The following is a 26,947-nucleotide window of genomic DNA, read 5'->3' as shown; positions in this document are numbered from 1 at the left end:
TGGCATATCACCACTGCAGGCTGCAGCCGACTGATAGAAGTTTACAGGAAGTGTTCACTGTCCACTTCAGAGGGCTCTGACTTTAAAAAAAAACTATGAATGGACATTAACCAAGTGACCTGAATTAAAATATTTTTTGTAGACAAGTTGTGTAAATGAGTATATATGCGTCAAGCATTCATTATCAGCATATTATGACTCCTTCACTCTCATACAGTACTTATGAATGGCAATAACAAAAGGTTGCTCTATTCTTCAGTCACAGACACTACTTCTAACCACTAGGACTGCCCTTCAGAGACATGATGATGTCGACCATCGACACCAGTGAATCCAGACTGGGTCATTCAATGACCATCTGACCGTTCAAACAGGCTTCCACTCGGTTGTCTTGAAAGTGTCCCCCAATGCTGTCACCACTGACAAAGAGGAGAAGTGGCTTCATTTCCCTGGGATGGTGACAGACAGGTGAATCCCCTGGCCACAGCACAGCTGGTCACTGGTCAGGGGACAATGCCTTTAGTCTCTGTGGGTGCTGGGCACTTAGGGAACAATGGGGTCACTCAGGTATAATAGGGGGCAAGGTGGTACGACCCGGGGGGAGGTATTCTGTATTCTTTGAGCGCATTTACACCTAAGATGCAGGTGGTTATTGGGTTAAGAATACATTTTGACCCCAGCGGCATCCTCTTTTGGAAAAACGTAATGTCTACCACTACCAGTATGTAGTGCCTTGAGATTGTCTGGAGAGAAAAAAATACATATTGTTTATGTTTCTTTGTTCAAATATGTGATGGCCCAATTATGTTTGGGCTAGATACAATCTTCTATATGTTGATAATCCACAGGCATATTCCTCTCCTTTCCTTGTACTTTGCATTACTCGGATCTATCGATACATCCTATACATACTGTAGGTCTTTACTGGCTCAACACTCCCACCAAGTGTTAAAACACTGAACAACATATGGCTGGGAGAGTTGATGCCTGAGGGAGTGTGGCTGTGTTGTGTTAGGTTGACAAGATGAGCTCACTGGAAGAGAAATACACTCTGTAGGACAGCATGGGATTTTCCATTGCAACCTGGAGGGAGTATGCTTAGGCTCTGCTACTCTACCCCGCAAGTTATTAACTAAGTGTCTCTCTCTACATGGTAGAGAAATGGGGCTAGCTTATAGCTAGTATTGCTAACCTAGCCCCATAGATAGGGGATAGCCGATCGAGTCAATGGCATATCCCTCCAAACAAAGAGCTCAAAGTACAGTAAATAGATGCAAAGTGATCAAACGATCAAAGGTGATAGAACGCACGGTAGGAGATGTGTGTAATGTGCGGGTGTCAGTCAGTAAGCGGGGTCAACGAGTCAATTTGCTTCCATGCGCATTTTGTCTCCATTTCCTTAATTAAACCGTGTGTGCGTGTCTCCTAGCGTCCCGCAGCTAGACTATCTGCTGGTGCATAAATCGTTGTTCCTGGCAGAGATCAGGGGACATGACGTGACAGGACTGGGGAGGGGAGCTACTGATGAATAATAGATGTCCCAGCGGCACCTTAGAGCATGACTAATTCCAGGACGACACATCTTGTCACGAGAGGCTAAGGCTTAGCCCTAGCATTAGCCGTCTGTGTCCTGGCCCTCCCTACTCTACGTAGTAGCTAAATCGGCAAGAAAAGCGCCGGAGGGGAATGTCCTAGGTGTGTGTTTGTGTGTGGGTGCATCACAAATACTTCGTAACTCCCTTGCGTTGTGTTTACCAAAAATGAATGTCCAGCCAGCGTTGCCAGGTGATTGGTGTTTATCCTGACAATAGACACAAGGAAGCACATTAGATATGCAGGACACAAGGCTAGGGATTCGAGATTCGTCTCTTGCATGTATATATCAGACCGGGAAGAATAGACGTTCACGATCTCCCTCAATCTGCAAGTGTAGCCAATGACAATACACCTTTTTGACGTCTAGATTGAACCAACCGATCGAAAACATCAAAATACGTATTCCTGCTGTGGCAAGTGGAAACATAACCAACCCTGTTACATGTGTGACGAATGCGTGCGTGCAATAGTGGCCTTTCACAAATTTGATTTAACCAGGTGGTTGAACAAGTTACGTTAAGAAAATGTTTGGTAATGACTTGGCAATACAACACACAAAACTCTAGCCTAAAACACCAAACAAGAGAAGAACCCTTTGAGAACTCAAAGATTCAGAGTAACTCTAAGGACAGGCAAATAGTACAGTATGTTCCCATCCATTCCGTTATTGGCAGCATGGCAAGTGAGGCCTCTTCCTACTGGTCTATGACGCAGGATAGCATTTTTTGTCATGAATCTTGTTCTGGAGGCAGCTCTGCAGAGCGGTCACTAGCTGGCACAGCCACAAAGTCAAAAAATCTGTTTTAAACTATTTTAAGCCAAGCATTAACCCTAACCACACTGATAACCCTAATGCCTAACCCTAACCTTAAATTAAGACCAAAAAGCAAAATTTTGTTTTCATAATTTTTTTACAATATAGACAATTTGGACTTTGCAGCTGGCTTATCCAAGAGGAAATCGCTCAGTGCTGCCTCCAGGACAAGACTCATGACATAAATGTCACACCCGCTCAGACCACAGAAACGCCTTTGGAAATTTGATCATGCATCAGCTATATTTGTGTAAGCGCATATTGTAAACAATCTGCTTGATTCAGTTTAAAGTTTTAATGTCACGTGCACAAGTACAGGGCAATGCCTTTCTTGCAAGCTCTAAACCCAACAATGCACTAATGAATAACAATGTAATACTAAAACTCTGTCAGTTCCATTACCATGTTTGCAATGTGCAGGGATACTGGAGTTATAGAGGTAGACATGTATAGTGCTATGGTGACTAGGCATCAGAATATATGATAAACAGAGTAGCAGCAGCATATGTGATGATTGAATGTGTGTGGGCGTGCGTGTGTGTAGAGTCAGTATAAATGTATGTGCATATTATGTGTGTGTGTGTGTGTGTGTGAGCGAATTATGAATTCAGTGTTTGTGTGTGTGTTGGAGTGTTAGTGTGCATAAGTGTGTAGGGACCTGTGAGTGTGCATAGAGACAGTGCAAAAATAAAATACAAGGGTCAGTACAGATAGTCCATGAAGCCATTTTGTTAGCTATGTAGTTAGCTATTTAGCAGTCTTATGGCTTGGGGATATAAGAACATTTGCCTTTTCTTTTAATAGAAAGTTGTCAATCAAAAAAAACTACCTCTTACAAAAATCACATGACTTGGTTCACTATCTGTGAGAGGGTTTGGTTGGGGTTGGGAATATCTGTTATTAGCTTAGCCGCGGTTGCTAATAACTAGCTAATGCCATATTAAACGTCATAATACTCAAAACCATTAGCATTAGCTAACGCACTCTGCTAACCACTCAGTGGAATGTAATGAAGCAGGTCTCCTGTCGTTGATAATTGAGGGCAATTAGAGATTCCGTTGCTATCTGCAGTGAGTCCTGAAAGAGCCTGCTATTATTACACAACACCGCTATGTTAGCAGTAGTAGTCACCCCAGGGTGTAGGAGCTACCACCAGCTTATCTTAATGATCATGTCATCTATCACCTCAATTAGCTGAATAGCCTTAGACCATGCCTCTATGGGGCGGCTAATGTAAATTATTGACAAGTGAAAAACAGGTAATTACAAGATAATGACTGCTATTATGAGGTCAATGAATATGCAACCTGTAACCCTTACCACACACACACACAAACAAACACACTTTCTTCCTAGTTCTATTTCCCTCTGTGGGCTATCTGATTGGCACCTTTTGATAGTAAGGAATGTAAGGATCTCTCTGTTGTAACCCTAGTCAGTGCAACAGTAATGACCAATAAACAGCAGACAGTCAGCCACACAGTGGCTGTTAAGGTGTGTTGGTAAAAATGTGGGTGTAGGTAGGAGTCAACTCTCTGGCTCTGTCTTCATCGATCTTGAGCAACCTTTCATGTTCTGTTTCTTGACAGCCGACGACAATCATGGCCATTGTTTGTCACGCACCGCCAAGGTTCAACGTTACGACCCCTGTACTTTCACACAACCAAACCCTCCTTTTGTCTCGGTGTTGTCACGGAGACCGTGATAAGTAATACCTTCAAGTACCCAACCTTGAATTTAGGCCACTAGATAGCTAGTGAAAAGAAGAAAAAAAAAGTGTAATGGGAGAGAAAGAGAATTTTGAATGACATAGAAACATTTCAACATGAATAAAAACCAAAAGAAACACAAGTTAAAGTATAGTCTTGTAAGGGAGTGGAAGAAAGCCACTTAATGGGGGTATAAACAACATATGAGGAGAAAAGGAGTCAAAACAATGAGAAATACCATGCACCAAAGCTCTTGTTTTTCGGTACACAGCAGCCGAAGCGACAGACACAGTAAAGTGTTTGTTTTTGGGGCCAGTCCTAAGCCCTCAGTCTATCCTATTTCCCTGACGTCTGCTTTGGTTCTCATGGGTAGGTTGAGAACACACACAAACATCTCACACAAATACGTGTTCCATCCCTATTCACCGCCATGCCACCACCGTCCCGCAGTGGCCACAACAAAAACAGTCATTCTGACTTACACATCGCTCCCCCAACACCAACTGCACACTAAAAGCATCTCCTAATGTGATAGTGTTTCTGGCTGACGCCATACTAAGCCACCCCAGTTCTGCTGAGGAGTATACTTTTGCAAGGCCTGTCGTCTGCGTCTGGCCGTAACAATCATGAGAAAATCACTAGGTGCCTGGATGGGAGAGCTCCCGGGTTACAGGTATGCCTGTTGAAACATGCCAAATCCCTCTCTTTCTTTCTCTCCCGCAGTCAGGTCGGATTCTCGTGAACACAGTGAGACACGGAGAAACGCCCTGTCTCCACCGCAGACATCAGACAAACATGCCGACCGATCTGGAGCAAAGCGAGACTTGTTGGGTCACGTGGTTGGTGGCATCACTTGATTGGAACCTAACGAACGAGCATGAATGCGCGCACAGACACACAAACACACCTCTGTTAGTAGAAGATCACACCACCAGTCAGTGAGGCTCTGTGTTGTATTGTGCTGCCCCGGCCTCAGCCATGCCTGCTGTGGGAGAAGAGTGGCTGATGGATGGAGAGAGCAGGAGCATTCCACTGGCAGGTGACTGGAGCAGCAGTCATTTGATCTGCAAAAGAGTGCAGAGAGAGCAGGAAGAGGCTAAGAAAATTCTGTCATGCAGATTTATGTCACAGGTGACAGGCCTGCCTTAAAATGATTAGTAGGAGAGAAATATTGCTTTACTGTAGATACCTAGGCAATAAATAATAACTCTGGACATGACATTGATATGTGTGTAAAAAGTAGCGTAAAGGTTGACCACCATCATAGCTTTTCTTAGTTGTAAGTTGTGTATGGTTGCATCATTGGCACTGACATCGGAACAAATTACTGCCATGTATTTCAGCTGTTTGTCTTTTCAAAACCATATTGTGTCCATTACAATGCACATGACTGTGTCAACCAGTCTGAAACCCTGGTACCTTGTATTTAAAAAAAAAATAAACAAATGTATCCCCTTTTTCTCCCCAATTTACTGGTATCCAATTGGTAGTTACAGTCTTGTCCCATCACTGCAACTCCCGTACGGACTCGGGAGAGGCGAAGGTCGAGAACCATGCATCCTCGGAAACACAACACCGCCAAGCCGCACTGCTTCTTGACACACTGCTCACTTAACCCGGAAGCCAGCTGCACCAATGTGTTGGAGGAAACACCGTACACCTGGCAACCGTGTCAACGTGCATGTTCCCAGCCCGCCACAAGAGTCTCCAGAGCGAGATGGGACAAGTACATCCCAGGCCGGCCAAACCCTCCCTTAACCCAATCGACGCTGGGTGCAATTGTGCGTCGCCTCATGGGTCTCCCGGTCGCGGCCGGCTGCGACACAGCCCGTTATCGAACAAATCCTGGTACCTTAACAGTGGGCAGAGAAGAGTATGCGGCAGTATCTGTGCGTTAGAGATGTCGACGATGTGTATGACGTGTCTACTCTCTAACCCCCAGGAATCTCCGATTCAAACTCCCATTAATTAGACAGCTCTGCAAGCATTATAATTTCAAAATACACTACATGCGGACATGTCTTCAAATTAGTGGATTCTGCTATTTCAGCCACACCCGCTGCTGACAGGTGTATAAAATCGAGCACACAACCATGCGATCTCCATAGACAAACATTGGCAGTTGAATTGCCTTACTGAAGAGCTCAGTGACTTTCAAAGTGGCACCGTTATAGGATGCCACCTTTCCAGCAAGCCCTGTTAGAGCTGCCCTGGGCAACTGTAAGTGCTGTTATTGTGAAGTGGAAACGTCTAGGAACAACAACGGCCCTGCCGCGAGGTGGTAGGCTCACAGAATGGGACTGCCGAGTGCTGAAGCGCCTAGCTCGTAAATATCACCTGTCCTCGGTTTCAACACTCACTACCGAGTTTCAAACTGTCTCTGGAAGCAACATCAGCACAAGAACTGTTCATTGGGAGCTTCATGAAATGGGTTTCCATGGCCGAGCACAAGCCTAAGATCACCAATCACCAGCCATCCCCAATGCCAAGCGTTGGCTGGAGTAGTGTAAAGCTCACCGCCATTGGACTTTGGAGCAGTGGAAATGCTTTCTTTGGAGTGATGAATCACGCTTCACCATCTGGCAGTCCGACGGACAAATCTGGGTTTGGCGGATGCCAGGAGAACACTACCTGCCTGAATGCATAGTGCCAACTGTAAAGTTTGGTGGAGGAATAATGGTCTGGGGCTGTTTTTCATCATTTCGGGCTATGCCCCTTAGTTCCAGTGAAGGGAAATCTTAACGCTACAGCATACAATGACATTCTAGATGATTCTGTGCTTCCAACTTTGTGGCAACAGTTTGGGGAAGGCCCTTTCCTGTTTCAGCATGACAATACCCCCGTGCACAAAGCAAGGTCCATACAAAAATGGTTTGTTGAGATCGGTGTGGAAGAACTTGACTAGCCTGCACAGAGCTCTGACCTCAACCCCATCGAACACCTTTGGGATGAATTGCAACACAGACTGCGAGCCAGGCCTAATGGCTCAACATCAGCGACGACCTCACTAATGCTCTTGTGGCTGAAGCAAATCCCCGCAGCAATGTCCGAACATCTAGTGGAAAGCCTTCCCAGAAGGCTGTTATAGCAACTAAAGGGCGGACCAACTCCATATTAATGCCCTAGCTTTTGGAATGAGATGCTCAACAAGCAGGTGTCCACATACTTTTGGCCATGCAGTGTACGTTCATTAATCACCAAATATGGAGTATCGCTGAACAACTATCTTAATTTACTCCCGTACGGCCGGAAGAGGCATTTTTGCGGTTGCTTGTCATTTTTATTCAGACCAGTTTTTGGAGTGCATACCGACTACTATTTGTTATGCAGCTATGGTGACGGAGTGAGAGTTGATACCTAGGACACATGGACAAGTACAGTCGTGGGTGAAGTAATGAGGGAAAAGGGTTTGCAATTACAAAAGATGTCCTGTAGCACTGTAGTAGTACCAGTGCCAACACAGGTTTTCAACACAGAAGCTATGCCAGACTCTTCATCCTCAGGGGAAGTATGTGAAGTTCCATCAACAACCTTTCTTTTTTGTTTTCAATTGTCAGCTATCTGTCAGACAACCAGTTACACCCCATAAGACATAAGCTATACGTTTCCAAGTCAATACTGGAGATATGTTTTATGTAATGTAGCAATATCTAGTCTTAAATATAATTTTCTATGTCCAAATGCAAGTAAACTTCACTGGTGTCGCAGAATGTCACAGTACGCCTGGTAGTTTAGCAGTATGCCTTGTGTTTTTGGACATTGTCAGCGAGGCGTTTAATGAATTCTAGGCTTGTGGCACCGGTCTTTCTGGTAAGCGTGGAATGGCATCACACGCTGTCCTCATAAACAAGGCTGTCTAGTATTTCCTGTTGCTCGGCACGACACCGTCCTGTAAGTCCTGATATACTATACCGTTCTGGCTGCAGGGGAGAAGTTGAGATGGATCACGGTGTGTGGTGTGTGGTGTGTGGTGTGCAAGTGTATAGCGGGGTGTAGTTGGGAGAACGAGTAGGGTGGTATGTGTGTTAAGGGTGGGGTGGATGTTGGGTTGTGGAGGCAAGGTGGTTCAGCCACCGCCCCTGACTGACTTCCAAGCAGCCCCACATAACCACAAACCCCGGTTCCCCCCTCAACTCGCCTCTGCGACCAGTGCCAGAGTCAACAGAATATCCAAGAAACAAACATAAACTCCCACTGTTCTGTTCTACGTGGCTCACAGAGGTTGTGTACGAAGGGCTTAGAAACTCCTCGTTTATATCCTAACGTCAATATAGATCCATGAAGACGATCTTGAATGCCAACGAATAGGCCCAATAGGACACAACTGCAATATTTCTGCCATCATCTCCTCATAAATTTGTAATTCATCCAAGCATCATTCCAAAACTAAACATCCCTTTGCATGTTCACACAATCTTTTCCCCCTGGGATGTCTATGAGTGTAGGATATGGTGGTGCGTATGAATATTTGGTGAGAGGCATGCCTGTCAGGTTGTTAGTTGCTAGAGGGCTGGTCCCCACTCGGTCCCCCCTCTCTTAAAAACCTCCAGCACACCTCTGAGTCTAGGGAGCCACAGTCTGTAATTGTGGCGAAGCCACAGCACACAGCTCGATATAAATACCCACTTCTCCCAGCCTGGTCAAAGTGAAGCTTATGCATGGAGAGAAGAAATACCCTCTCCTCCACTTTGGTGCCTATTTTTGGCCGGGTTCTACCAATATCCTGAAACAGTGTAGCTTTAAATATGGTATAACTATAGCATGTGTCTATATGCAGTGAATTGGTGAAGGTCTTCAGCCATTTGAGTATTGACATTAGATTAAGAGAAGTAAAAAAAGATGGAGGACCTCCAACAAACTAGCAAAATAAACAACTAAAAGCAAAGGTAGTTATTCTACTCTTTTATAATATAATAATATGCCATTTAGCACCTTCGATCCAAAGTTACATGCGCACATACATTTTACGTATGGGTGGTCCAGGGAATCGAACCGACTATCCTGACGTTGCATGCGCCATATCTACCAACGTGCAGCGCAATAACATTTACATGATAAATATATTCAAACAATTTCAAGATTATTACTCATTTGAAATGAAATGATGCTTTCAAACAATGGAAACCAAACTGACATGGCCACCTGCTGTCGGCCCCATAGTAGTTTCTCAACATGCCTGATTGCAGTTGCCTTTTAACAGTGATAGCAGGTAATTATTTGATTTAACTTAAAGTGCCCCATCGTGGTGGAAATCTAAAAGGTTCCCCATGTCACACTATCATGCTACAAGCTACAAGCCTTCTAACAACAGCAAAGGTTGTTCAACTCTTTCATGCCAACATGCTACAAGCTACAAGCCTTCTAACAACAGCAAAGGTTGTTCAACTCTTTCATGCCAACATGCTACAAGCTACAAGCCTTCTAACAACAGCAAAGGTTGTTCAACTCTTTTATGCCAACATGCTACAAGCCTTCTAACAACAGCAAAGGTTGTTCAACTCTTTCATGCCAACATGCTACAAGCCTTCTAACAACAGCAAAGGTTGTTCAACTCTTTCATGCCAACATGCTACAAGCCTTCTAACAACAGCAAAGGTTGTTCAACTCTTTCATGCTAACATGTATTCCATGTTTTAGTCTCCATAATGACAGTGGAAAATGCCTTATTGTTTTGTCATGGTGATAGAGGTTTGTAAAGATGACCCTGGGCTGCGTACACACTGGAGCCATTTGACGCACAACCTGCTTTGATCTATGTTATTACCGTGTCCACAGTAACCACGCCTCTAGTTCCCCAGCAGCCCACACACCTGTCAGTGTCTGCAGCATGTCTCGCCTCGAAAACACACACACGACATTCACCCTACAGGGCACCTGCTAGGGAAACGCACACTGTGCCGTTTGAGCAATCAGCCACATATCAAGACACGTCATATCAACATATATCACTTTCCTTACCTTCATTTGTAGAACTTACCATGACATCCTATTAAAGAAATGCATGTGTGTATCGCCATAGGATTTGGCCCTAGATAGCAAGTACATTAGTCATTAGAGGGTAAACATTCCATGGGAAACTTGTCATGGGAAATATTTGCTTATTGACACGCGGTGCCTCTTTTTCATTCTGCAAACACTCAGCTATCCTACACACCATCAAACACACTCCCTGGGAGAAATCTTGGCCAACAGACGCTTGCACATCAACCAGGGACACAGTATGTTTTGATTAAGCTGGATAGATACTGTCCTGCATCCAAGCCTTACTGTACATTATTTGCATTACCCAACCGCATGCTCATTAACACACACTCTGAGTCTCTCTCACACACACACGCATTCACACACACATTGAGAGCATCTTGACTGGCTGCAGCACTGCTTGGTATGGCAACTGTTTGGCATCTGACCGCAAGGCGCTGTAGCGGGTAGAGCATATGGCCCAGAACATCACTGGGGTCAAGCTCCCTGCCACCCAGGACCTTTATGCCAGGCGGTGTCAGGAAGGCCCTTCTAAACTCCAGCCACCCAAGTCATAGACTGTTCTCTCAGTTACCGCACGACAAGCGGTACCAATGCACCAAGTCTGGAACCAACAGGACCCTGAACAGCTTCTACCCCCGAGCCATAAGACTGCTAAATAGTTAACCAAATAGCAACCAGGACTATCTGAATTGACCCCATTTTGACACATCACATACGCTGCTGCTTATTATCTATCTTGTTGACTAGTCACTTTATCCCTACTTACATGTACATATATAGCCCAATTACCTCGTACCCCTGCACATCGACTCAGTACTGGTACCCTGTGTATATAGCCAAGTTATCATTACTCATTGTGTATTTATTCCTTGTGTTATCTTTCTTTATGCATTGTTTGGAAGGGCTGTAAGTAAGCATTTCTCTGTTAGTCTACACCTGTTGTTTACGAAGCATGTGGCAAATTTAAATGTTATGTGACACACACACACACAGGGAAGCCATTGCTCTCTCTCTCTTTTTGCCTATGCAGGGGAGACTCTAGCCTAGTGAGGAGCCAGGAAGCCATGGTAGGAGGGAGGGAGGGGAATTCGAGGAATGCTCCAAACCCCTGGAGTTGGTGTTCTGACTCGTCCCAGACTTCATGCCGTCACCGCCGGGGTCTGTGGCCAGACCTCCCTGTGCCAGACCCACTGGCTCCAACTACCCGCCCAGCCAGGCCAGCAGAGCAAAACTACAGCTACCGACTTAGACCCATAATTAACCAGCACAGTACTGCAAAGAGAGCACAGCTCCAGTCCCCCCTTTCTCCTATCACTATTCTGCGGGCAAGGGCCCCGGGACGGGAAGCGGAAAGACGGAAAGAGCGTGACCCACTGTTCATGAGATCGCAATCGCTGATATACAACATCGTTGATATGCCTCCAGGGAACATGATGCATGATTTGTATTATCATTCAACTGTATTGATAATGAATATGTGGGGAGTGGTATAAGCATACGCATCAGCAGCATCGTATGTCAACACACCACGTCTGCTACTTTCAAGTGTAATGAATTGCCGGGTCGTATTTTAGCATGTGACATTAAGTATGTAATTATAGCGAGTGGTGCTTTTTGGGTCGAGATCAAAGGCAGTATAAAACTAAACGTTTTTCTGAGGGACTTTATGAACTCACAAGCATGGACGGGAGAGGAAAGTGTGTGTGTGTGTGTGTGTGTGTATGTATGTATGTATGTAGAATTGTGTCCCCCCCCACAAGGTTAGCTGTACAAGACTGTGCGCGTGCGTGTGTGCGTGTTTGTTCGCCGTGCATGCGTTTGTACATGTGTGTGTGTCTGTCTGTGAAGAGGTACAGGCGCTTGTCTGTGTGTATCAAAAGTAATGGCAGGTTTACCTTTGATTCTCCACCACTGGCATAATTATGGCACAGCAGCAGACGTCTGATGCTGTAAACACAGCAGGAGTAAGCAGTGATCATCATCATTCTTTTAAGGCCGTGGTTCCCAAACTTTTTATAGTCCCGTACCCCTTCAAACATTCAACCTCCAGCTGCGTACCCCCTCTAGCACCAGGGTCAGTGCGCTCTCAAATGTTGTTTTTTGCCATCATTGTAAGCCTGCCACACACACACACACACCATACGATACATTTATTAAACATAAGAATGAGTGTGAGTTTTTGTCACAACCCGGCTCGTGGGAAATGGCAAAGAGCTCTTATAGGACCAGGGCACAAATAATAATAATCAATAATTTTGCTATTTATTTAGACATCTTACATTTAAAACCTTATTTGTTCATCAACATTTTTGAATAACTCACCACAGGTTAATGAGAAGGGTGTGCTTGAAAGGATGCACATAACTCTGCAATGTTGGGTTGTATTGGAGAGAGTCTAAGTCTTAAATCATTTTCTACACACAGTCTGTGCCTGTATATAGTTTTCATGCTAGTGAGGGCTGAGAATCCACTCTCACATAGGTACGTGGTTGCAAAGGGCAGCAGTGTCTTGACAGTGCGATTTGCCAAGGCAAGAAACTCTGAGCGCAGCCCTATCCAGAAATCTGACAGTGGCTTCTGATTAAATTCAGATTTCACAGAACCGCTTGTTGAAATTTCAATGAGGCTCTCTTGTTCAGATATCAGTAAGTGGACTGGAGGTGGGGCATGAAAGGGATAACGAATCCAGTTGTTTGTTTCGTCTGTTTCGGGAAAGTACCTGCATAATTGCGCACCCAACTCACTCAGGTGCTTCGCTATATCATATTTGACATTGTCCGTAAGCTTGAGTTCATTTGCACACAAAAATCATACAATGATGGAAAGACCTGTGTGTTGTCCTTGTTAATGTAGACAGAAAAGAGCTCCAACTTCTTAATCATAGCCTCAATTTTGTCCCGCACATTGAATATAGTTACGGAGAGTCCCTGTAATCCTAGATTCAGATCATTCAGGTGAGAAAAAAACATCACCCAGATATGCCAGTCGTGTGAGAAACTCGTCATCATGCAAGCGGTCAGACAAGAAAATGATGGTCAGTAAAGAAAACTTTATTAAGCTCGTCTCTCACTTAATAAAAACGTGTCAATACTTTGCCCCTTGATAACCAGCGCATTTCTGTATGTTGTAAAAGCATTACATGGTCGCTGCCCATTGTCACAAAGCTGTCCAGTGCTTTAAAAATATCCTCTCATGTTGTCCTGGTTTCCAGAAGAGGATGTCTTCCTTAATTGACCCCCCATAAACGTAACGGACATATACCAGGAGCTGTGCCAGGCCCACCAGCTGTAACGCATATAATTCACTGACCTGTATGCGACGCAGTAATTGTTTCAAACCATCTCCTGCCATGTCGCTGATGCCTCGTGAAACAGTGTTGTTTGATGAAGACATTGTCTGTATAGTTTTTTGGGCCTTTTCCCCCAGCATTGTCTCAGCCATATCCGCGGCAGAGGGAATAATTAAGTCCTCCACAATAGTATGGGGCTTGCCTGTCTTAGCCACTCGGTAGCTCACCATATAAGACGCTTCTAGCCCTTTCTTATTAATAGTATCTGTCTTACTACTCGAAAGTCGTCTTTATTCTCCCTCAAAAAACTCCCATGGTTTATTTTTCAAATTGTCATGTTTCGTTTCTAAATGTCTGCGCAAGAGTGAAGGTTTCCCGCAGAGAGTAACGGTTAATTGAATGTTAATTATTTGACTAGGCTACCTGTATTTGACATTGTGTTGTTATTTCGCTGAACAGTAGATAGGCAGCGAAACGAGGCTACTCAGGCGAGAAAGAAAAAAAACTCACCCAAATGTTTAGCCCCGTTGGAAAATAAAAATGGACTGTTTGAAAATGTGAAGAGAAAAAAAAGACATTTTTATGTGAATCACATTTTTATCTGGCGTACCCCCGACGGCATTGCGCGTAGGGGTACGCGTAGCCCAGTTTGGGAATACCTGGTGTAGATGGAGGAGATAGATGGCATTGTTTTTTTAAAGGATTTTTAAAACACAATTGAGCCTTAGCTCAGAGGGTGAATGGGCAAGACAAAATATTTAAGTGCCTTTGAATGGGGTATGGTAGTAGGTGCCAGGCGCAATAGTTTGCGTCAAGAAATGCAACGCTGCTGGGTTTTTCACGCTCAACAGTTTACCATGTGTATCAAGAATGGTCCACCGCCCAAAGGACATCCAGCCAACTCGACACAACTGTGGGTAACAATGGAGTCAACATGGGCCAGCATCCCTGTGGAACGCTTTCGACACCTTGTAGAGTCCGTGCCCGGACGAATTGAGGTTTTTCTGAGGGAAAGGGGGGGGGCAACTCAATATTAGGAAGTTGTCCTTAATGTTTTTTACACTCAGTGTATAACATTCATTCCACGAAGCAGGTAGCAAGAAAGCTTTATTTGATTCATTGCCAGTTTAGTTTAAAATGTTGACATTGCTTTAGTTTTATGTCTATTCAAGGCCCCCTGATAACAAAATCTCAAGGGATTTGAATAGTCTCACTGCACTAATATTGTTTTGAAACTTACGGATACCTGTTCTGTTTGATAACGTCCCTATAACTTCTGAGATCAACCGGTGCCATAAAGCTGAGTAGTTAGTCTTGTCCTGTAAGGGTAACTGCTCTTTCAGACGATAGACCGAGAAGCTCCACGGACATGTCACATCAGCCCTTTGAGAGGAGCGGCACGAGCCCCATCCCATTGATTTGAGCTCAACTATCTGACCAGAGGGCTCATAAATTGAACAGAGCTTCCTCGAGGAATACCTCATCCTTTGAAAATAGAAACAGGAAAATTATACGGTGGGACGGCCCACTTCTGATTTTCTTTTTCTTTTCTCGTCTCTGTGCTGTAATTTTCTCCTGGAGCAAGGCAGGGGTTGCCGAAAATAACCTTAACCTAATATTCACAACCCGGAGAGACTTCTTTGGAGTTGCGGGAGGTCGTACCCACTTGGGTGGTTTGCGTGTTTAACGTGTAGGCGTTTGGGAGTTTATTTGGTTGCTTTCGTCTTGGATAGGCATTCAGGGGAGGAGGTATTATTTCAGCTAGAGTACTGTAGATGAGTAAAATTACATTTTATTTGCAGTAGCTAATTTACAGTTTAAGTATATTTGGCAGAAAAAAAATCTGTTAAGTGACTGATTGACCAAATATTTAGGATGAGGTCATTATTTCACAGAGTCTGTGAAGGAAGAAACCAGTTGGAAAAAGCTGTAAGGAAGTTAGATCCCCCAATTTTTTTTTCATAAAGTCAAATGAATGTATTGTGTTATAGGTTTCATGATGCTTGTATCTAAACCAAAGTAGGTCGTTTTAAGACTGTGTTATACATCAGTTGGGGTCTCTATAAGCTATAGTATGAGGTCATGCACCTAGCATGAAAGTGCATCCTTGTAGCGGTGTGGGCTAATATAGTCAAAATGGTTGCTTTGTAGTAAATTGTGCCGTTTAGCCAGGGGCAAGTTGAGCCAACGGCTCAACATACCCCATACGAATGATGACTACATGCTGTCAGTTTTATGCATAATATGCATATGAACTCAAGATAGTGCATTTTTATTGTTACAGAGCAGACATCATGCCCCGTGTATACAAACGTAAAACAAGCAGGGGTCTGGCCCACCTTGAAGTTCTTGAAAGAGCAGCCAAGGAAGTGAGAGAAGGGAAGAAGTTCATTTGAGCAGCAGCAAGGGATGAAAAACAAAGAAATCAAGACACTGAAGAGGTACATTGACAAAAAAGAAAATAAACTTGTACCTGTGCGAAAGAGAGGCTACGATAGAGTAGCAGGGGGAAAAAATGATTGTGATTGTGTTGAACTGTGTTTGTGAAATAAAGATATACATGGTTTTAAAAAGGTGGTGGTAATATTTCATTCAGTACAGAAATGTACCCCAAAGCGGCTCAACTTACCCTGTCTATATAATGCTCAATTTACCCCATACCTAGGTCCATATAAAATCTGCGTTGCCGAGAACGCGGATAGAATCACGGAATCGCGACATTAAAATGTAATTCAACAAAATAAAATAAGTTGAACTTAGTGGGAAATCAACGAAATGTGCTGAACTTATTAGGAAATTCAGGAATTTGCCCGAGTTAATCATAAGACATGAACAAAATGCATCAGCTTTCTGAAACGGCACAGGAATAACCCTCCCTGTCTGTGCATGTGTGCGGTTAGCAAGGATGCTAATGATAACTTTCTGATAGAAACGAAAAGGCTTTCCCAAAAACCTTCTCAATTAAATCTTAAAGACCCAATGCGGCTGTTTTTATCTCAATATCAAATCATCTCTGGGTTACAAATAAGTACCGTACTGTGGTTGTTTTCAATTAAAATGGTCGACAAGAAAGAAGCGAAGTGTGGATGATAATGGATGACGTGATAACAAGATAATAGGTCATTCTATGGAACATTCCATTAATTTCAAACATTTACATTATGCACTCAGAGATTGTGCACACAAGTGCATGCGCAAGCACACACACACACACTCCGCCCCCCCCCCCCCCCACCTCAAACCCCCTTCCCACCACACAACACACACTGGTTCTCATATGGAATATCGTGGGTGGCACTGGACCGGTACAAGGCTCTGTAAATAGCTCAAGAGCAACCCCTCCATTTGAGAAAACCCAAATCTCCTTTTCTGAGGTGAGAGCCCAGCCTGGATGTTGCTGTGCAGCAAGCATTCAGTCGCCACAGTCGACCGCAGCGGCTACGCTGACAGCACTTCACAGGGACCACGGACAGCGATGGCGGGGTGACCAGATGGCCCTCCCCACTTAGGGAGGACACCGACACTAATGCACACGCAAATATAAAACACACACACACACACACACACACCACCCATATAGACCACGCTTTAGCTTCCATCAAAGACACCAGGATAATGTGTGTGGGGGGGCTGTTTGTGTGTTTGTTTGTATGTGTGTGAGTGAGTGATTGCATTTGAGTGCCAGGATGTGTGTGTCTGTGTGTGTTGGGTGGCATTGGAGGTTTTATGTGAGTGTGTGTTTACAGATGTAAGATCTTAGTTTGATCACCCTGTTGTAGGAGAACTTTCCTGCAATGCAGGCAGGACATTTTAGTATATTTTAGGTTTAAAAAGGCTTCTGAAATAAGTAATTTCCACTTTGAAATTTCAGACTTGATTTTCCTTTACCCCTCCAAAAATATCAACCCCTACAAATCCATTAATTCAAATCCACATAATAATTCACATTTCCTGTTTCTGCAGGATTATTTTCCAAACTGGCTCCAATTAAGATCCTGCATCTGTATATGTGTTTGTTGGAGATAAAGTTCCATAGTAGTGGGATGGAAAAAGATGGCAATGCGGAGACTTTGACTACAGTTCCACCACATTTCAAGTCACTTTCATGGCTAGGCATTACTAGTACAGCTAGAGCGTGACAGACCTGACCTCATTATGAATGAAGTTTCTCTTTCCCTATAAATCCACAAATGCAACTACCAGCAGACAAGTGACGATGGAATACAAACACAAGTAAACAAACAACGTATAAAAAAAAAGTGTCGTTGCAGTAGATACAGTATATGAATCATACACTGTATTCACATTAACTGTTAAATAAAAGAGAAAATGACAGTGTAACTGTAGCTAGAAAAGCAGAAACAAAAATGAAACTGCACATCTCTTTCTCTCTCTGTTAAAGTCCTTTTGTAGTGGACGGGGGCTGAATGTTGCCATTCAAGTGGCCATTTTTACCCAGGACAATATTTTCGGAGCTTTCGGAGGGTTCCGGCTTCCCTTTCCTGTGGTTTATGGGGCGACCGAGCAGACGGGAGGAGGGAACAGCCAAACCCAAATGTAGATGCTCAACTTGGCAACGCCACAGCAGAGTATCCTGACCAGACAAAAGGAGAAGAAATACAGCCATTTATTTAGATTTCTGTGGCGGTTTTGCGTGTTTTGAGTTCTAGACTTCCAGACCCCGGGAGGATATTCCGACGGAGGACGAAGACAGATGAACACTCTGACTGACATATTCATAGAGCTTTCCGGACTAATGTCATATCCATGTGTGTAAACAGTACGACTCTGGGTTTTATGTGTCGTCCCCTCTCTACCGATCCGATGTAGGCCCGACATCAATTACAGTTCATTACATCCCACTGGGCTCAAACTGGTTAAATCAACGTTGTTTCCACGCCATTTCAACCAAACCCGCAAAAGAATCGATGTGATGACGTTGAATCAACGTGGAAAACTGATTGGTTTCGAAAAAAAGTCATCAACGTAAGGGCATTTTGTCTTTTTTATCACCAAACTTTTAACCTAAATCCAATGACATGGTGAATTTTATTTTTGATTTCACGTTGAAGTCATGTTAGTTGACAACTAAACCAAATGTAATTCAAGAATAGACGTTGAACTGATGTAGGTGACCAGCGGGAACGTTGCGTTGAAACTATAATGATTGAATTTGGGGACGGCTGTGTCATTGTCACCAGCTCACTATCTATCACCAGTGTAGGCCATTCTTCTCAGAGCTCAAAAACCTAACCACTGTCAGCCAAGGTATGGAACCAATTTAGCAATGCTCCCCCTGTCTTCTACTGTGTGGATTGGTCCAATTCCTGCGGTGCACATCTTGGCCCGCCTCCAGCTCAGTAACAAGCAGACTCTACCATAGGGGTTGGAGGGGGAGAGAGCTGATTACCAAAAAAAACGGACAAAACCGCAAACTACCAAACATGAGACTCTCTGACTCACCTAGGCTCTGAGGAAGAGCTCTACTTGTAGAAGGGTGTTTCTAGATCAGCACACACAAATACACACAAATACACACAAATACATACGCACCTCTTCACAAACTCTCATTCTTTCTTTCCCACACACACAGCGAGTGCCGCCATTGGCTGGACCCCTCTGGTCAGGGTGAGTGCCAAGCCCCAGGCTGAACACTGGAACACTGGCAGCCTTGTGCCTGCTTTTGGAGCCGCTGGATCTCTCAAGCTCGTTTCAAAATACACTGCGGCTTCAAGGAACAGCACTCTCAGCAGTTGGGAGGCCAGCCGCGGAAAATGTAGATGCAACTAGATGAGGGGGGGGGGGGAAGCTGGTGTAATTTATGTTCTTATTCACGTTTGTTATAGTGAGCATTTTCCTGATGCTTTTAACACGCTTTAGGGAAGAGTTGCTAGGGGCTTTGACATAGAAAAGTGAAACAAAAAAAAACATTATTTCAACATTATTTTTTAGACAATTCAATACTGTTTCATGTTTCAAAACAAGCGCTGGATTTCTCTGTACGTAGCGAACTATCGGCGCTGCATGCGCGGCTGTACCTGTAACATTAACCGTCTCATTACATCTGACGAGAAAGTACCATGAAAAGTCATACTTTGACAGTCTAACATGAAACGCCATTGTGAATTCCCATGAGAATTCAGTCCGAGAACACAAGGCTATCCCCTCTGTGATGAGAGCGCTGGTCTCGGAAAGCCCGGGTCTGACATCTCACCTGACGACCACTGCATAATAACACCTTGTCGCACTAATGGTTTGTGTAATGACTGCTTTACCCTGTAATCTCTCCCCAATGTGTCTGTGGTAACGGCTATCATATCAAACCAGGCTACGATGGCATCAGTGACGCAACAAACCCCACTGTAGGCATGAGATGGGTGGAGAGTCTGGACAGCCACTTCAGTCGATAACTGGTATGATGCATTCTTAGAAAGTCAGGTTCCTAGGTTTCTCTCGAAGCTACCCTTTGATGGCGGCGTGGGAATCGACCTTGTTGGATGTTTTCCCCGGAGAAGGTTTTAGTAAAAGATAGGCAAACCGACACACACTCTCACTCATTCACATACTAATTGCAATGCATCGACACAGACAGTCTGAGTCCTGTTAAGATCTCTCTTTAGTCACTCCGCCAACTGACATTCACCTAATAACAATTGGTAGTGATGTTCTGGATGTTACTTTCCAACGATGGTTTGTAGAGTAACACCCAGGGCAAAACATGACATAACCCACAGTAAAACATCCAGGTAAGGTTGAAGAAGTAACATGAAACAACTGTTCCATCAGAGGCGGCAATCAAAGTAGACCAAACCCTCAACAGACTTTCATTTCCCTTTCATCCTTTTATTTCCATGACTGGGAGATATCAAGGTGTTTCTACTGCCTTTATAGTGTGTAAACTGTTCAAGCCCCCATAATGCTAACATAGTAGCAATTGTCTGGAGGGTTTGTTGGCCTCCTCTGTAATCCCTACTATTTTTTAGGCACAACACAGAGATGTAGCCTAATACGGTTTTACATACATTTTGACAAGCTTGGGTTTCCCCCCTAAAAATGTCAATAGCAAGCTTTTTTTCTCACAGACATTTGTTTTTTATAATTCGTCAACAATGGCCTCAGTGTCAGGTGGTGTGTCCAGCTTCGTACATGACTACAAACACAAACCTGCTCCACTTTTGGAAAAGTACTGTTGATTTCCTCACTCTTCTTCAGGGGTGTGTAATGCCTGAGGATCTGCATTCAACATGTTCGGTCTGTTCTGCTCATTCACACCTGCCCATTCACACACCATTGAGCTATGAGAGACAGGTCGTCACGCCCAGGAGAAAACACAGGGGGAAAAACTACTTTTGCAACCATTCGTCTAAAATCGGATTTCACACACAGTTAAAATGTGGCCCAAATCTGAGAGGGAGAGAGAGTATGGTGGGGGGGAAAAGGGGGGAGACCGGAGAAGGAGTGAGAGAACGAGGGAAGGAGGATGAGGTGGTGGGGGGGGGGGGGGGTTCTTCCTGTCGCCATTCCTCACTGCCCACATAGACAGCCAGGGAATCTGGGCGGACTGCAGGCCACATGACATTTCAGTCCCTCTGCTGCAGAGTGATGTGTTCCTCCGCTCTCCCGCCCTCCTCCTGCCCTTCAAAGCTTCCACATGTCATCTCCCACCACAAAAACAGAGGTGGGAAGACTCACTGGCGCTACTGCTGCCTCAGGGTGTCTGGCGCTAAAGCTGCCTGCAAATATAGCAGGGAGAGGAGGGGGAAGGGAAGGAGTGAGAGAAAGAGAGAGACGATGTGTATTAAAGCCAAGGGCATCAACGTGTGTGGATAGAAGCTGTCTGTTATTAAGGTGAGAGCAGAGAGACGAGAGCTGTCTGTTATTAAGGTGAGAGCAGAGATAAGCGAGCTGTCTGTTATTGAGTTGAGAGCAGAGAGACGAGAGCTGTCTGTTATTAAGGTGAGAGCAGAGAGGAGAGAGACAAGAGCTGTCTGTTATTAAGGTGAGAGCAGAGAGACGAGAGCTGTCTGTTATTAAGGTGAGAGGAGAGAGACGAGAGCTGTCTGTTATTAAGGTGAGAGGAGAGAGACGAGAGCTGTCTGTTATTAAAGTGAGAGCAGAGAGATGAGAGCTGTCTGTTATTAAGGTAAGAGCAGAGAGGAGAGAGACGAGAGCTATTTGTTATTAAGGTTAGAGCAGAGAGGAGAGAGATGAGAGCTGTCTATTATTAAGGTGAGTGCAGAGAGGAGAGACGAGAGCTGTTATTAAGTGTCACTGCCCCAACCACACTGCCTGTCTCTCTCTCAAACAGACATGCAGCGGCTGACTGAAGTCAGTTAAGTCTCATACACCCACCCACACACTGGTAAAATGAAGACACTAGGACACTGTCTGTGTGGCCCTAGACCCCATCACAACCACAAAGACAAGGATGATACCCATAAAGGTTGAGGAAATGGAATAGATCGCACTGATCCTCCAATGTAGAATTCATGTGACTTAAATCTGTCACATTCTGTATCTGTTCCAGTTAGACAGCAATTTTCCCCAAGATACAGAACTTTCTGTGACTTTAAATGCCTACAGTAGATGGCCATTCATGGTGAATTGATGACTCTGGGCCAACTGATTGCTGCTTGAAGACCACTAAATGTGCAGATTGATTTAAGGCGTAATCATGCACTTGGCTTTTAATCTCCTGAGGGTTTCTGAATGAATGAACAAATGAATGAATGAGTAATTGGGTCAGAGACGAGCACATTTTCTGCGAGACGACGACGCCACGAGATTTGGCAACAAGCACATCTCTGACTGGTCCAATTATGACCTAGCAATGTAAGGACAGACACTGGAGACGAGAAGCAGGTACAGGGAGTGAACATTTAATAACCACGGACAGGAACATAATACGGACAGCGTCCGGACAGGGGAAACGGAAATGACAATAATGGCGACACGGGGAACCAACGGAGGAACAGACAGTTATAGACGGGGCAATCAACAACGGGAAGGAGTCCAGGTGAGTCCAGTGAGCGCTGCTGCGCGTAATGATGGCGACAGGTGTACGTAATGAAGGGCAGCCTGGCGCCCTCGAGCGCCAGAGAGGTAGAGCGGGAGCAGGCGTGACAAGCAATAAGCACATCTCTGACTGGTCCGATTATAGGCCCTGGGGACCAAGTGGTTCTTACCAAGCAATTAGACATACTACTTAAATCAGGCAAAAAGTACATGTACACAGATGACTCAAACAGATGAGAGAGCCGATGAAATAACTAGCTTACAGCTGCTAATATGAAATTGACCTGACTGAACTATTCTGAATCTAGGTTCAAGTTCATGAGTAGAACCGTTTCATACATTGAAGCGCTCCACATTGATATTACCTCAAGTTAAAAAAAAAAAAAATAAGCATTTCCAAGCAACTGTTTGTTGGCTGCCTCTTAAACTCTCACTCCCATGACAGCGTTATGTAGGCCTATGGGCATTCAGTGAGACAAACAAGCCTAAAGCGTCTCCAAATACTTGGACAACTTCAAAGCCTGTAGGTCATCTATACTTCGCTGGCCTCCGACAGAGCGCTCCAAATCAGTCACCGAGGATACTGTTGTGTTAGGAGGGTTTGTTGTGTTTGTGTCGCTCCAATGGAGCTGCACGCACCGTCATACAGCGTAACTGAGGAGATAAGGCGTCCACACGACCAGCTCCTGTCTGAGTGTGTTGCCAGGGGTCACCTTCACCGTCTACTGCTTGGTGATGACAGGTGCTTTCAGTTTGACTGGTTTGGAAGCTGCTAATTGTCTTAGTTGTGCGAAATAGGACTGTAAAGCATAGCGAAAACACCGGTATCTCCTCAAGAGAATCAAATCAACCAAATGTTATTAAACAACACGTGTAGACTGACAGTGAAATGCTTATATACTGTACACGGGGTATCAGAACCGAGTCGATGTGCAGGGGTACAAGGTAATTGACTTAAATATGTACATATGGCAACAGGATAGGTAATAAACAGTAGCAGCAGCGTATGTGATGAGTCAAAAAACGTTAGTGCCATAAGGATCAATGCAGATAGTTCAATAGTTAACCAAATAGCTAACCAAATAGTTAACCCAACAGTCTATGACTGTTGACAATTTTTTGGGCCTTCCTCTGACACCACTTGGTATAGAGGTCCTGGATGGCAGGGAACTCGGTCCCAGTGATGTACAGGGCCATACACACTACCCGAATGCCAAGCAGTTGCCATACCAAACGTGATCCAGCCAGTCAAGATGCACTCAATGGTGCAGCTGTAGAACTTTTTGAGGATCTAAGGGACAATGCCAAATCTTTTCAGCCATTGTCGTGCCCCCTTCACAGTTGTGTTGGTGTGTGTGGAACACGTTAATTCCTCAGTGATGTGGTCACCTAGGAACTTGAAGTTCTATACTCGCTCCACTACAGCCCCGTCGATGCGTATGGTGGCGTGCGCAGCCGTCCGTTTCCTGTAGTCCACAATCAGCTCCTCTGTCTTGCCGACGTTGAGGGAGAGGTTGTCGTCGCTCTCTGACCTCCTCCCTATAGGCTCTCTAATCGTCGTCGGTGATTAGGCCTACCACCTTTGTGTCATCAGCAAATTTGATGGTCCTGCGCGGCCACGTAGTTGTCGGTAAACAGGCAGTACAGGAGGGGACTAAGTACTCACGCCTGAGGGGCACCCATGTTGAGGGTCAGCACGGTGGATGTGTAGTTGCCTACCCTTCCCACCTGGGGGCGGCCCGTCAGCAAGCCCAGGATCCAGTTGCAGAAGAAAGTGTTTAGTCTCAGGGTCCTGAGCTTAGTGATGAGATTTGAGGGCGCTACGGTGTTGAACGCTGAGCTGTAGTCAACAAACAGCATTGTCACATAGAGTAAGTGTTCCTCTTGTTCATGTGGGAAGTGTGGAGTGCAATAGAGATTGCGTCATCTGTGGATCTGTTGGGGCGGTATGCGAATTGGAATGGGTCCAGGGTGTCTGAGATGTCAACAGAGCAAAGTAAGGCCAACAAAAGTATGTACAGATGTAGGATCTTAATTTGAGCCAATTTGCTACAGCCAAAATATAAATCGCAGAAACAGGAAATGTGAATTATTATGTCGATTATAACTAACGGACATTTTTGTAGGGGTTGAAAATCCAATCTGGAATTTCAAAGTGGAAATTAAAAACTTCAGAAGTGTTTTTAAACCTCAAATACACTACACAATTTATATTTCTCCTGCAAAACAGTGATCAACCTAAGATACTACATCTGTAACATGTTGTAATAAACTTGTGAAAATAATACTCTCTCTAGCATACACCAACACAGCCATTCCAGAATGTTTTACCAACAGTTCTGTAGCCCTTTCTGTAAGGGTCCTTGCTATCTGGAATCCTTGGGAATTCCCTACCCCCACTGAAAATGAAATAAACTGGTAAAGGTAAGGGTTAAGATAAAGGTTAGGGTTAGGTAAGAGTTATGGTTATGGTTAGGTAAGAGTTAGGCTTAGGTTTTACAGTAGGGTCGTCACAAGGATCCCGGATAGCACTAAACTTTCTGTAAGAGCAGTACGCCTGCAGCGGTCAAGTGTCTACTGGTACAGGGTAGAATGAAGTCGTACACAATAGACACTGACCTCAGGCCAGTTTGGCACTTTATATCCTAATGGCTTTGGGGTGGGTCAACTGATCCTAGTTCTGTACCTAGAACCACAGCTTCCCAGAGCAGTTCCTCCTACGCAACATGGGAGCAGGAGCAATCACAAAGAACCAAATTGGCCCAGCCTGCAGTGTCAGACAGTTGGGCTTTACCCTGACACAGAGAGCCTCAAAGTCAAAATTTATGGCTCTCTGGAGGAACCACACAGAAGTGCCACAGGGCACCAAACGAGAAAAACAACTTGAGGAACAAGAGAGCCAAGTGAGGCATTTAGGCCAACTCCAACAGTGAAAACTAAGATGATCATTTATAGTCAGAAAGCAGACTCATTCCAAAGCCTACCATTGTGAAGGATGAGAGTTTTTCTTGAAAATGTCAGTCTGTGTAAGATTGTTAGACAACAACAAAGCAATGAATGTGTAGTGGCAGCATCAGAGGTAATGCACACCTTTAATTGAGGGCACAGTAAATATTACAAATATATATGTGGTTTGTGTTGTCATAATGCAACAGTCATTAAGTGATTGGAAAAGCAAGAAAAGAGTTCAATTGTCTCCATAAACTTGAATCATGATAGTAGCCATAGTGTTTGAACTTGAGAAATGTCTGTTTTGTAAAGCTCTGAAATAAGAGGCTGATATAAAAAGAGATGGAAATATGCCGACAGTATGATGTCACAGAGATCTCCAAAAAGGGTCACAACCACAAACAAACAAACGTAATAATACATGCCTCATTCTTACTCATCTCTCCTTCCTATTCAAAGTTTAGCCACATACAGAAGAAAGTTTCAAATTGGTTTGTAGCCTGTATGGGAATAATGTTGTGTTCAATTTTTAAGAATACACGACAATGAATGAAAGCCACACAGACTAAGACCTATTTAAACAACTACCGTCAAGACAAACAGGCTTGTTTTAGAAGTATGAATTCAAATGTCGGGTCGTAGTATTTTATAGGTTTAAATGTTAGACAAGACTGCCCTCTTCTGGAGAACTGAAGAAATACAAATTCATGGAAAGACTGGCCAACAAGCTCAATCTAAACACACATTCAAAGTGTTGTTGGACCATGAATTGTCCGTCACTTACATTTACAATTATTAATCAATCCATTTATCAATACTGTATTTTTTTTTTTTTAACTAATGAAAACGCTGCAATTTATTTAATGTATTCAATCTTATCTAAACATAGTTTTTCTTTTAGGGCTTCTAGCAGTAAAAGTGCATGAAGTCCTATTTTTTGTTAGTGTTCCGATTATTCAGTTATTTCTTTATTTTCAGACAATAACTCAACAACCAATTTGTAAAAGGTTGTAACATTTGGCATGAAGGTGAAACCCTGAAAGAGTAACTGGCATGCCAAAAGTGGCATTGATTGGCCCCTAGATGGCGCTACAGTAATCAGTGAAATTCTAAAACAGAAAAAAAAAATCCCATCTAAACTGAGATGAGCGGGGTGAGCAGGGCATGTGAAAAGCAGGTGAACAGAAGGTCAGGTTCACTACATCTTTTACTAGATGCAGCAGCACAGAAGTCTACGGAGGAAACGATTGACTCTGCTCTTCTTCAACTTGACCACATCTCCTGGAAATTACACAGAGGATCAATGTCTAATACACACTAACCTTGCGAAAGAATCGAACACAGGCAAGTAGATGAGGTATATCACAGTGTGAAAAGACTTAATGACAAGGGACTCTGTGCAAACTTACCTGACTGGAGGTCAGCTGTTACCTCATCCATTTCTCAGTGTATAGAGGCCGTGCTCAGTGGAGTTGACCCAGGAGTCTCAGGTGGTGTTGTCAGCAGGTTAGTTGACACAGGAGTATTCACGCGCACAACAGACTGAAAGCAGAAAAGACACAATACCATTTTTTTTTTTTTTACAACCAA

General features: G+C 44.2%; 1 protein-coding gene across 4 annotated transcripts in view; it reads right to left on the bottom strand.

Annotated features, from left to right (window-relative positions):
• Nucleotides 1–26,947, bottom strand: part of LOC139570306 (uncharacterized) — a 59,399-nt gene that overhangs the window by 28,354 nt on the left and 4,098 nt on the right. For 3 of the 4 annotated variants that reach the window (XM_071392086.1, XM_071392088.1, XM_071392085.1), the window contains 2 exons: nt 26,767–26,899; nt 5,027–5,183 (listed from right to left, as the gene is read on the bottom strand). The gene's annotated coding sequence lies outside the window, so the exon portion shown is untranslated. Of the gene's footprint in view, nt 1–5,026; nt 5,184–25,488; nt 26,639–26,766; nt 26,900–26,947 lie in introns of those variants that run through there. The other variant, XM_071392089.1, reaches the window with a different exon arrangement.

Source organism: Salvelinus alpinus, chromosome 3 (genome assembly GCF_045679555.1).
Source record: "Salvelinus alpinus chromosome 3, SLU_Salpinus.1, whole genome shotgun sequence".
In the NCBI taxonomy this organism is placed as follows: Eukaryota; Metazoa; Chordata; class Actinopteri; order Salmoniformes; family Salmonidae; genus Salvelinus; species Salvelinus alpinus.
This window is presented reverse-complemented; position numbering and strand designations above follow the sequence as displayed.